This window comes from Macrobrachium nipponense, chromosome 14 (assembly GCF_015104395.2).
Source record: "Macrobrachium nipponense isolate FS-2020 chromosome 14, ASM1510439v2, whole genome shotgun sequence".
NCBI lineage: Eukaryota > Metazoa > Arthropoda > Malacostraca > Decapoda > Palaemonidae > Macrobrachium > Macrobrachium nipponense.
In genome coordinates this window covers 54,176,648-54,189,531 of record NC_087207.1, presented here as the reverse complement: position 1 = coordinate 54,189,531, position 12,884 = coordinate 54,176,648, and positions in this window count along the sequence as shown.

Here is a 12,884-nt window from a genome sequence, read left to right as displayed (position 1 = left end):
GAGAACGTTTTCCACCAGACCAGAACCTTTTGATAATGAGAACATTTTCCACCAGACCAGAACCTTTTGATAATGAGAACGGTTCCCACCAGACTGGAACCTTTTGATAATGAGAACGGTTCCCACCAGACCGAAACCTTTTGATAATGGGAAAGTTTTCCACCAGACCAGAACCTTTTGATAATGAGAACATTTTCTACCAGGCCGATACTTTTGGGTAATGAGAACGTTTTCCACCAGACCGAAACCTTTTGATAATAAGAACGTTTTCTACCAGACCAAAACCTTTGGGCAATGAGAATGTTTTCCATGAGACCGAAACCTTTTGATAATAAGAACGTTTTCCCACCAGACCGAAACTTTTGTATAAAGAAAACGTTTCTCCACCACACAAAAACATCCGGATAATAGAGACCAAATATTTTTTGTCCCGCAGATCAAAACCTTTGGTTAACAGAATGAATTTTTCAATAAAAACATTTATTTTTTTATACCGAAAGCCTTTGATAATGTAAATGTTTCTCCAAACATTTGGCTAGAGAAACAGAAACCTTTGGGAAATTGAAAATATTTTTTCACTAGACCGAAACTTTTGGGAAAAAAAACATGTTTTTACCCGACCAAAATCTTTGGGTAAAAACATTTTTTTTCGCCAAACAAGAACTTTTGGGAAATTAAAACAATGTTCTACCAGACCGAAGCCTTTGGGTAAACACATTTTTCCACTAAACAAAAACCTTTGGGAAATTAAAACATTTCTCTACCAGACCAAAATCTTTGGGTAAAAACATTTTTCTACCAAAGAAAAACCTTTGGGAAACAAAAAATGTTTTTACCAGACCAAAACCTTTTGGGTAAAAACCTTTTTCCACCAAACAAAAACCTTTGGGAAACAAAAACATTTTTCCACTAGACCGAAACCTTTGGAAAATGTAAACATTTTTTCATCAGACCAAAACCTTTGGCTAATGAAAAACGCTTTTTCTACCAGACGCAAACTTTAGAGCAACAAAAACGTTTTTCCACTAGATTAAATCTTTGGAACAGAAATGTTTCTCTATGTTGTTGTTGTTTGAGATTAACCTGGCCTTATGCCAGCACGGGCTCTTGCTCATAGAGCATCCCGTAAGGTGTTTCTCTAACAGGAAGATAAAGCTGGCTAGCGGTAACATTTTTCCACCAGATCGAAATTCTTGTAATGAAAACATTTTTCCAACAAGATTGATAAAACTTGGGTCACGAAAACGTCTTCCACGAGACTGAAGCCATAGTGTAATGAAAACGTTTCTCTAACAAACCGAAACCTTAGGGTAATGAAAACGTTTCTACAGAAACCGAAACCTTAGGGTAATGAAAACGTTTCTACAGAAACCGAAACCTTAGGGTGCTGAAAACGTCTCTACAGAAACCGAAACCATAGGCTACTGAAAACGATTCTCAAACAAACCGAAACCTTGGGGTAATGAAAACGTTTCTACAGAAACCTGGGGATAACAAGAAAAACCTCTAAACCAAATGGAAACCTTTCTATGACGAAAACATTTCATTACCAGACCGAAACTTCTGAATAAAAAAAAGGAAAAAAAAATATAGCCACCGGACTTAAACCACTGCATGACAAAAAGAAAAGACATTTCACTTCCAGACCAAAACTTCTGTTATGAAAAGAAAACTGCATGACGGAAAAGACATTTCGTCACCAGGTCGAAATCTCCAGACCGTGCGAGAACGTTCCACCACCCGAGCTAAAACATTTTCGAGACCAAAAACATCGCCTGTAACCTTTGGACTGTTGGTAACCACGACAGCAGCGGTGTTTACCATCGTATCCGGTGTCCATGTCAGGTAACTCTGTCCCGACGCCGCTTCTCTCGTCAAAAGATTCGACGAGATCGAATAGCCAATCCACAGAGAATTTGCCTTTCCATTTTCCAAGAGGTTCCAATCGCCCAGAAATCTTAAGCAGCCGGATGCAGACGAGGATAGACTGAACGCTACCGGGTTCCAGCTCACGGAAGCCGCGGCCATTTCCCGGCCAATCGGACATGTTGACCAATGAGAGGGGCTGTTAGCTTAGCGATTAGCCATTGATGTGTCGAACTCTCTCTCCTCTCTCTCTCTCTTTCTCCTCTTTCTCTCTCCCCCTCCGTGCAGCCAATCCGTCCAAACATGGTTTTGTTGTCATTCTAATCACATCCCTTCCAAATGTTTCTTCAGCTTTCTCTTCCCTTTCTTTACATCTCTCTCCCCGGAGATAAGAGGCGCCATTAAGGTACATGCTGTTATGTGTCCCTTTTTTCTTCTCAATCGCTTATTTTCATTTTTATTTTTATTTTTTCAAAGGTGCGTGCCCTGGCATAAGTCACATAATCATCGGCGATTACCTTCTTTTGTCAGCTTTTGTGATCATAATGCGTTGCATTCTGTTGTACTGGATGATATTAACAACTTTTAATTCAGATTCGGCACTTTCGGTTGTCGATATAAATTTTCTATTTTCCAGTATTTCTCGTATGATGAAATAAATTTGACTTGCTCCAATGTATCTTTGAATGTTCAAGTAAAAATTACGCTTTCCTGAACATTCCGATCGCTCAAAAATAGTATATTTCCTATCCTGAGCAATTTAGGACCAAACGATGCCTTGTTATCAAGCTGGTAATATTAGAGAGGGTCTAGAAGGTGGGTCTCGACCTTAAGGACGTTACGTAGCGCCCTAAATCTCGGCGAAAGGACGCCTCATTTTAGGGCTAGACGGAAGGAAGATTTGTGTCGCGAATACGCCCAAGGCACGTTGCAAGCTAAGATTACCAATTAAGATATTCACTGAAATATAAATGTATTTAAGTAAACGTAAGCACTGCAGAGCTTTTAACTGGGTGGTAACTGTCATAAACTGGTTATCATAACTGACTCCCTCCAACGAAGGGACTTTTAAACGAATTATGTAGCCTAATATGATTATGTCAGAATAATAGAAGCATGACATGGGAAAACGAATCCACCAAGTGTAATTTAAGTTAAGATCAGACCACTGAGCTGATGAACAGCTCTCTTAGAGCTGCCCCGTAGTATTAGATATTTTTGCATGGTTAGGAACTAACAACGGGACCTACACTTTATTGTGGGATCCGAACCACATCGAGAAATGAATTTCTATCACCAGAAATAAATTCCTCTGATTTCTCGTTGGCAGGGCGGGGAATCGTTCCCTGACCCTGAGATCAGTAATCGAGGATGTAACCGACTCGTCCAGCGAGGAACTAGGTGCAATTCACAGCCACACACAGCACGAGAGAGAGAGAGAGAGAGAGAGAGAGAGAAGAGAGAAGTATACCATTACCGGCACCAGTAATCTTCAGTCAAATAATAATTTACGCCCAGATCCAGTCTTCAATGAATCACAGACTATCGGAGATTAAAAATTTGTTTTTTCATGCCTCACAGCCTATGGGAAATTTAAGACTTCAATTAATTCACAACCTACCGAAAACTGAAGACAATTTTCCATGACTCACAACCTACTGAAAATCTAAGAGATTTCTCAGTGGGTCACAAAGTAACGAAACGAGAAATGTTCAATGTCTCACAACCTACCAAAAATTTAAAGTTTCAATGGCTCACAACCTTAAAAAAAAATTAAGGGCTTTGTAATGGCTCACGACCTACCGAAAATTTAAGATTTTTAATATCTCACAACCTACCGAGAATTTAAAATTTTGAATGGCTCACAACCTACCGAAAATTTAAAGATTTAAATGGCTCACACCTTCTGAAAATTTAACGATTTTCAATGGCTCACAACCTACCAAAAATTTAAAGATTTTTAATGGTCCGAAAAATTAAAGATTTTCAATGGCTCACAACCTACCAAAAATTTTAAGATTTTCAGTGGCTCACTACCTACCGAAAAATTAAAGACTTTCAATGGCTCGCAACCTTAAGAAAAATTAAAGGCTTTGTAATGGCTCACAACCTACCGAAAATTCAAAGATTTTTAATGGCTCACAACCTATCGAAAATGTAAATATTTTCAATGGGTCACAACCTACCGAAGAATTTAAGATTTTCAATGGCTCACAACCTACCGAAAAATTAAAGACTTTCAATGGCTCACAACCTACAGATAATTTAAAGATTTTCAATAGCTCAAAACCTACCAAAAAATTAAAGATTTTCAATGGCTCATAACCTACCGAAAAATTAAAGATTTTCAATGGCTCATAACCTACCGAAAAATTAAAGATTTTCAATGGCTCACAACCTACCGAAAAATTAAAGATTTTCAATGGGCTCACAACCTACAGATAATTTAAAGATTTTCAATAGCTCACAACCTACCAAAAAATTAAAGATTTTCAATGGCTCATAACCTACCGAAAAATTAAAGATTTTCAATGGCTCACAACCTATCGAAAATTTAAAGATTTTCAATGGCTCACAACCTACCGAAAGTTGAAGAATGTTTAATGGCTCACAACCTACCGAAAACTTAGATTTTCAATGGCTCACCACTTACTGAAAATTGAAGAATTTTAGTGTCTTACAACCCACCGAAAAATTTAAGATTTTTGTAACGGTTCACAACCTACCAAAAATTAAAAACCTCTTAATGCATTGCCACCTACCGAAAATGGCAGAGACATTTTAATGATTACAACCTTACCGAAAATCTAAGAGATTTTTTTAGTAGTTTACAACCCACTAAAAGCTGATAACTTTTCATGGCTCACAACCTACCGAAAATTGAGACTTTAATAGCTCACAACTTACTGAAAACTGAAAACTTTTTAATTACTCACAACCCACCGAAAATTTAATACTTTTTAATGGTTCAAAACATTACGAAAATAGTAAGAAATTTCCAAGGCTCACACCTATCGAATATTGGTGACTTCTTAAAGACTCACAACCTACAAAAATTTAAAGAGATATTTTAATGGCTCACAACGTACCAGAAATTGAAGAGGCCTTTTAATGGTTCATCACCTGCCAAAAACTTATAAACTTTTTTTTAATAGCTCAACGAACCTACGCCGATAATTGATGAACTTTTTAATTAAGGGCTCAACAACCCTAACATATAATTGATGACTTTTTAATGGCTCACAACCTACAGATAATTGATGACTTTTAATGGTTCACGACCTACTGAAAATTAAAGGCTTTTTAATGGCTCAAAACCAACTGAAAAATTAAAGAAAGTGTTTTTCAATGGCTCACGAACCTAACCGATAATAGATGACTTTTTAATGGACTCCAACCAAATACCGATAATAGATTGAACTTTTCAATGGCTCACCAAAACCTAACCGATAATAGAATAACGTTTTAATGGTCTACAACCCCCCCCCCCCCCAACCATACCGATAATTGATGACTTTTTCAAATGGCTCAACAAACCTACCGAAATAAGAGATGACTTTTTAATGGCTCCAAACCTTAACCGATAAATAGATGACGTTTTTCAATGGCCTCCACAACATATACCGATAATTGATGACTTTTTAATGGCTCACAACCTACAGATAATTGATGACTTTTTAATGGCTCACAACCTACTGATAATAGATAACTTTTAATGGTTCATGACCTACTGAAAATTAAAGGCTTTTTAATGGCTCAAAACCAACTGAAAATTAAAGACTTTTTAATGGCTCACACCTACCAATAATAGATGACTTTTTAATGGCTCACAACCTACCGATAATAGATGACTTTTCAATGGCTCACAACCTACCGATAATAGATGACTTTTTAATGGCTCACAACCTACCGATAATAGATGACTTTTTAATGTCTCACAACCTACCGATAATTAATAACTTTTTAATGGTTCACGACCTACTGAAAATTAAAGGCTTTAATGGTTCACAGCCTGCCGAAACTTAAGACTTTTTAATGGTTCACGACCTACTGAATACTAAAGACAAATGGTCCACAACCAACTGAAACTTAAAGACTTTTTAATAATTCACAACCGACTGAAAATTAAAGACTTAAATGGTTCACAACCCACCAAAAACTGAAGAGACCTTTTAATGTCAGCTTACCAAAAAACTCCAGACTTTAATGGCTCATAACCTACCAACAATTGAAGATTCTTATGAGCTCACAACCTACTGAGAATTGAGGACTTTTTAACGGCTCACAACCTAACGAGAATATAAGACTTTAAAATGGCTCACAACCTTCCATTTTATGAAATTTCATTGAATTCCACCAATAACTTCTTGCGTTACCTTGTGGCCAGGACAGATCTCGAAACAGACGAATAGTAATGTATGAATTCATCACCTCCTCATTTCGTTCGTGGGGTTGAAATGTCTTAAGCTTATTTTGCTTTATCAGCCAAGGAACTAATACAGAGGCAAGTAAGTATACTAAGTGCTGCAATTACGGTGCAACTGAACAAGAAGTAAGGTTTGATTACGAGGTATATGAATGCTTTTATTCGTTTATGTTTTTTTTCACTTTTCTTTTATAAAGCTTCTGGTATGTATTTTTTGGGAACGTTCATACATACAATATATATATATATATATATATATATATATATATATTATATATATATATATAATATATATATATATATATATATCTTATATACATATATATATATATATTATATATATATATATTATATATATATATATGATTTTCATAATTTTTTGCTTGCATTTCTTCCCTCTCCATCTTTGGTTATGTTACCTCCTTTTATTTATAGGCGTTTGGTTGTTTCATCGCTATGCACTTTTAATTATTCCTTCCTTTTATCATTTATAAAGTATCTATGCGCTTTTAATTATTCCCTCCTTTCATAATTCATAAACTATATATCTTTTTCATTCGTCATAAACATCTATCCTCTTTTGCCAAAAAACATATTAAGAATTGTAAAGCCACGATTAAGTTAATTTAAATCACTATTATTATTATTTTTTTTTCTTTTGCTCTATCAGTCATTCCAATTCGACTGGGTGTATTTATAGCGTAGGGTTCCGGGTTGCATCCTGCCTCCTTAGGAGTCCATCACTTTTCTTACTATGCGCGCCGTTTCTTGGATCACACTCTTCTGCATGAGTCCTGGAGCTAGTTCAGCCACTAGTTTTTCTAAATTCCTTTTCAAGGATCTTGGGATCGTGCCTAGTGTTCTTATGATTATGGGTACAATTTCCACTGGCATATCCCATATCCTTCTTATTTCTATTTCAGGTCTTGATACTTTATCCAAATTTTTTCCCTCTCTTTCTCTTAACAACTTTTGGTGTCCCATGGTATTGCGACATCAACGAGTGATACTTTCTTCTTGATTTTGTCAATCAACGTCACGTCTGGTCTATTTGCACGTATCACCCTATCTGCTCTGATACCATAGTCCCAGAGGATCTCTGCCTGATCGTTTTCTATCACTCCCTCAGGTTGGTGCTCGTACCACTTATTACTGCAAGGTAGCTGGTGTTTCTTATTATTATTATTATTATTATTATTATTTACAGATTCATTTTAGTTAAGCCAAATAGGTCATTAACTCATGACATGAATTTCCGCAAAAAATATAAATACAACCAAACTTAATAAAAGAAAAGTACAAAGAAATTAATTAGTAAAAATGAAATAAATTTAACTAACAAATCATTCATACAACCCGTGAACAAGATTTACATCCTGTTCAGTTACACTCATTGCACAAATTGTCAACAAAAAATTTATACAGTTTCTCGGATCATAAAATAAACATGCGACATTTTTAAACTCACGATTCAAGTATCGTTAAAATTGTTGTTGTGTCATTATCATCTTATTTATCAAAATTCTCTTCTCGTATTATTTCTTCTCTCCTTTTGTCGTTTTTTTTTTTTTATCTCTGTGTACCATTTCTTGACTTTCCTTTTTTTAATGTTATGATTTATCTATTTTTATTTTCTTTTATAATCCCACTTCTTCTTCTTCTTCTTCTTCTTCTTCTTCTCCTTCTTCTTCTTCTTCTCTTTGTTTCTGTCCTTATCTTAAGATCCTCAGTTTCTCTTCTTACTTCTTATATTAGCTCTGCAATTACTCTCTTCCTCTTTACTTGCGCTTTTTTTTTTTTTTTTTTTTTGTTTTTTTTTTTTTTTTTTTTGCCTTCGCTTGTCTCTCTATTCGTATCTTAATTTTTCAATATCCCTGATCTTCTCCCTGCATTTCTTCCTCTTCTTTACCTTCTCCTTCTCTTTCTCTTTTTCCTTCTCCTTCTTTTTCTTTTTCTTTTTCTTTTTCTTTTTCTTCTTTTTCTCCTTCTCCTTCTTCTTTTTTTCTTTTTCTTCTCTTCCCTTCTTCCTTCTTCTTCTTCTTCACTTCTCCTTCTTCTAATTCTCTTCTCTACCTTCTCTTCAAATAAAAAAATTCTTCTTCTCCTTCTTCTTCATATTCTTTTTCTTCTCCTCCTTCTTCTCCTTCTCCTTTTTCTTCGTCTTCTTCTCTTCTTCTTCTTTTTCTCTTCTTCTTCTTCTTCTTCTTCTTCTCCTTCTCCTTCTTCTTCTTTTTCTTTTTCTTCTTCTTCTCCTTCTTCTAATTCTTTTTCTTTTTATCCTCCTTCTCCATATTCTTCTTCTTCTCCCTCTTCTTCTTCATATTCTTTTTCTTCTCCTCCTTCTTTTCCTTTTTCTTCGTCTTCTTCTTCTTCTTCTTCTTTTTCTCCTTCTGCTGCTTCTTCTTCCTTCTTCTTCTTATTCTCCTTTCCCTTCTTCTTCTTCTCCTTCTTCTTCTTCTTCTTCTTCTTCTCCTTCTTCTTCTTCGTCTTCGCCTTCCTTTTCTTCTTTTTCTTCTCCTTCTCTTTCTTCTTCTCCATCCCTTTCTTCTTCTCCTTCTTCTTTTTCTTCTTTCCTTTTTTTCCTTCTTTTCCTTCTTCTGCTTCTCCTTCTTTTTCTTCTCCTTCTTCTTCTTCTTTTCCTTCTCCTTCTCCTTCTTCTTGTTCTTCTTCTCCTTCTCCTTCTTCTTCTCCTTTTCTCCTTTTTTTCCTTCTTCTTCCGAAGGCGCTGCAGAAGGAGAGGAGGAGAGCGGAGGGTCTGGTCTGGTTTGGTGGAAGTGTCTGTGACCTGATGTTTTAACATGAGCCGGAGCCGGGGCTTCGCTGACGATCAAGGGACATGTGGCATCTGCTAATGGCGCCAAAGCCCCTGATCTCCTCCGCCTCATCCCGTGTCTCTTTGGGCGCGTCACCTCACCAGCGTTCGGCTAGGTCCCTTTTCCCTTCGTCGGCGGGATCCCGCGCGCCGGCTGTAAAGGGCTTGAGCGATAACCAGTGAAGGTGATCGATATGGCCCCTTTCTCTCTCTCTCTCTCTCTCTCTCGAGGCAGAGGCAGAGGGAGAGGGAGAGGGGAGAGGGAGGCATGGGGAACCACCTTCTCTCCCCTCCCATCCCATCCCCTCTGCCCCAGGGCAAGCTCCCCCCCAGAAAGGATGCTGAAGGGGATTTTTGTTTCGGGAAATGCCGTTGGGTGATGATCTCTAGGGCGTATTATCCGACTGAGGCGACGACGGGGAGGTAGGAGGGAGGGAGGAGGGGAGGAGGGGGGAGGCAGGGGTGTAGGAGGTTGCTTAAGAGCCCACACCACCACTGCTGCTGCTGCTGCTGCTGCTGCTATCTCTGCCCTCCTGCCCTCCGTGCCAACGGGTGTCGCCCCCCATCCCAGCAGCCTATCCGGGCAGCCCTTAATCCCTGATATAATATTTAGCCAGCAGTCACTCTCGCCTCCTCCAGAAGGTTGCTGAAGTTGGCGATAATGACGGAGGGGGTTGTCATGGCACGTCCCACACGCTAGACTCACTCGAGTTGTTGAGTCTTTATCCCCCATCCCTCTCTCTCTCTCTCTCTCTCTCTCTCTCTCTTTCTTCTTCTTTCCCCTCCTCTCTCCCGCCTTTTCCCCTCCTTCGTGTCCTCCTTGTACTCCTTCTATCCTTCCCACTCCATACCACTTCGCTAAAGAAGGTCCTCCACGCCAGTCCCCTCCTGTGCTGCTACTGCTCCTCCTCCTCCTCCTCCTCCTCTAGTCCCATAGCACAATCTAGCTCCTGAAGGCTGCTTCTTCGGCTGTCGTCGCCCTTAGGCACCGCCGTCACAAGGTCCGTTTTCGCACCTACCACCTCCGAGCGAATTTACAAAAGGATACTTATGCGGTGATTTGCTCTGGCTGTCTTCTAAGGGTGCGATCGTAAGGGAAGGTATTACACTTCCGTGTAATGAACACCCGTTATGCGGTGTGTTATCACGCATCGCGGATGTATTAGGGCTTATCGGTCCGTTCGTCCGTGCGAAAGTTATGCGTCGTCTTATTCTTCATAAATCGGTATTTCTAGGGTCGAGATGTTACAAGATGATCTCGGGTGGGTCTTTGGTTCGATATTTTAAGCGTTGTTTAAAATCGTCCGTTTGGCTTTTCGAGGTGTTTATGAATTACCTTGAGTTTTGGATTTCATATCAAACGTCCTTTTTTTTTTTAAATCGTTATTTTGAGGGCGAGGTATTAAATGTATATCAGGAGAGTTTTTTTTTATCGAGGCTTAAAAATCTTTTTAATCGTTATTTTGAGGTCGAGATATTAAATGTTTATCGTGATTTTTTTTTATTGAATATTGAACTTCTTTTTTTTATATCGTTATTTTGAGGTCGAGATATTAAATGTTTATCATGAGTTTTTTATAGAAAATAAAAATCTTTTTAAATCGTTATTTTGAGGTTGAGATATTAAATGTTTATCATGAGTTTTTTTTTTTTATTAAATATTGAACTTCTTTTTTAATATCATTATTTTGAGGTGGAGATATTAAATGTTTATCGTGATGTGTGTTTTTTTTTTTTTTTTTTTTTTTTTTTTTTTTACTAAATATTGAACTTCTTTTTTAAGTCGTTATTTTGAGGTCGAGATATTAATTGTTTATCGAGTTTTTAATTAAATATTGAATTTTTTATATCGTTATTTTGAGGGCGAGATATTAAATGTTTTTCAGGAGTTTTTTTTTATAGGATATAATAGATCTTTTTAAACCTTTAATTTGAGGTCGAGATACTAATTGTTTATCAGGATTATTTTTATCGAACATTAAAAATCTTTTGTAAATCGTTATTTTGAGGGCAAGATATCAAATGTTTATAATTTTTTTATCGAACATCAAAAATCTTTTCTAAATCATTAATTTGAGGTCGAGATATTAAATGTCGATTATGAGTTTTTTTTGTCGAATATTAAGAATCTTTTTTAAATAATTAATTTGAGGTCGAGATATTAAATGTTTATGAGTTTTTGATTAAATATTGAACTTCTTTTATAAATCCTCATTTTGAGGTTGAGATATTAAATGATTATCTTGAGTCTTTGATTAAATATTAATATTTTTTGAATAATTTTCTTCTCGCATCGAAATATTAAGTGGCAATCTTTAATCTTGAATCAAATATTAAACTTGTCTCTCCAAAACGTTAATTTGAGGTATTTAGTTTATTTTTACTTTTTTTAATCTTAACACCTTTTTACTTTTTTTTATAAATGGATTCTAATTTAATCTGGGATGCGCATTATAACCTCATTTCTTCTTTCTTTTTTATGCATCAGTTTTATTTTCACGTAAATATGACGTATTCTCATATCTAATTAAGGATGTATATTTAAACTTCTAATTAGTACTTTTTTCTTAATGTTCGGATACCTTATTTTGAGACATCAAGATTTGTGATAATTCGTTTGTGTTACCAATATGATAAAAACAATGTTAAAAGTTACCTTGTGTTATTAAAAAGAACAATCTAATTATAGTTTATTCACGAACAGAAATGTTTAAAAGTTAAAAATAAAGTTTTCAGTTTCAATAAAAAAAATACCTTAACCGTAAAAAAAAATTTTCAGCTTAATCACAAAAATAAAAATAAATCAAAGGCATTATTCATTTCAAAATGGGGGAGGGTGGTTTCAGTTTCATTTTAAAAATTCGTAAAAAAAAATACAGCTTCTTTTATAAACAAAAAATGTTTCCCTTTTCTTAAAAAAAAAAAACTTATTTGTAAAAAGAAACATCCATTCCTTTTTGTTTTAAATCACAAAAAAATTTGAAATAGACCTTTTTGTAGAAAAACAAAAACAAAAAACAAAAACAGCAAAACAGAAATTTCCGATGAATCGCAAAAGACTGCTAAAAGTACCTCATTTGCAAGAAAATTAATCGAGAAAAAAGTTTAAATAACCTTATTTGTAAGAAAAAGTGTTCTCAGTTTAATCATAAAAATGGTGTAATGGTTTACCTTAATTAAAAAATATTTTTTTTCTTAGTTTTATCGTAAAAAGTTACACAAGATGCCTTATTCTTATAAAAATCCCCTTAAGCACAGGCAAAAGTTTAAAAAAAGGTACAATTATTTGTGAAAAAAAAAAAAAGTATTTTCAGTGTTATCACAATTTTTTTTTTTTAAATTCCCTTATTGGTAAAAAGAAAAATTAAACACACTGATTCGAAATGGCCGAAATCTACCCGGCAAGGGGGCGGATTGGGAAGGTTGAATGTATTCAGGCGGAGTCTAACGGGAAGGTTATTGACAGAAATGTAGTAATAAAATATGGTAATATTCGGCTAGAGCTATCTATCGAGCTTATGGGATCTTTTTTTAGACTATTATGGTATAATAATATATATAGATATATATATAGCATATATAGTATATATATATCCACACACATATATATAGATATGATATCTATATATGATATATATATATATATAAGTATGTGTTTATCTAATTAGTGAAGTACAAACCACGCCGCCCGTCTTTTGTGTTTTTTGTCACCGCATCCAATCTGGAACTTACAGCCACGGCTTGCTTTGCATCAACGTTGATATGGGAACTCTTAAGCTT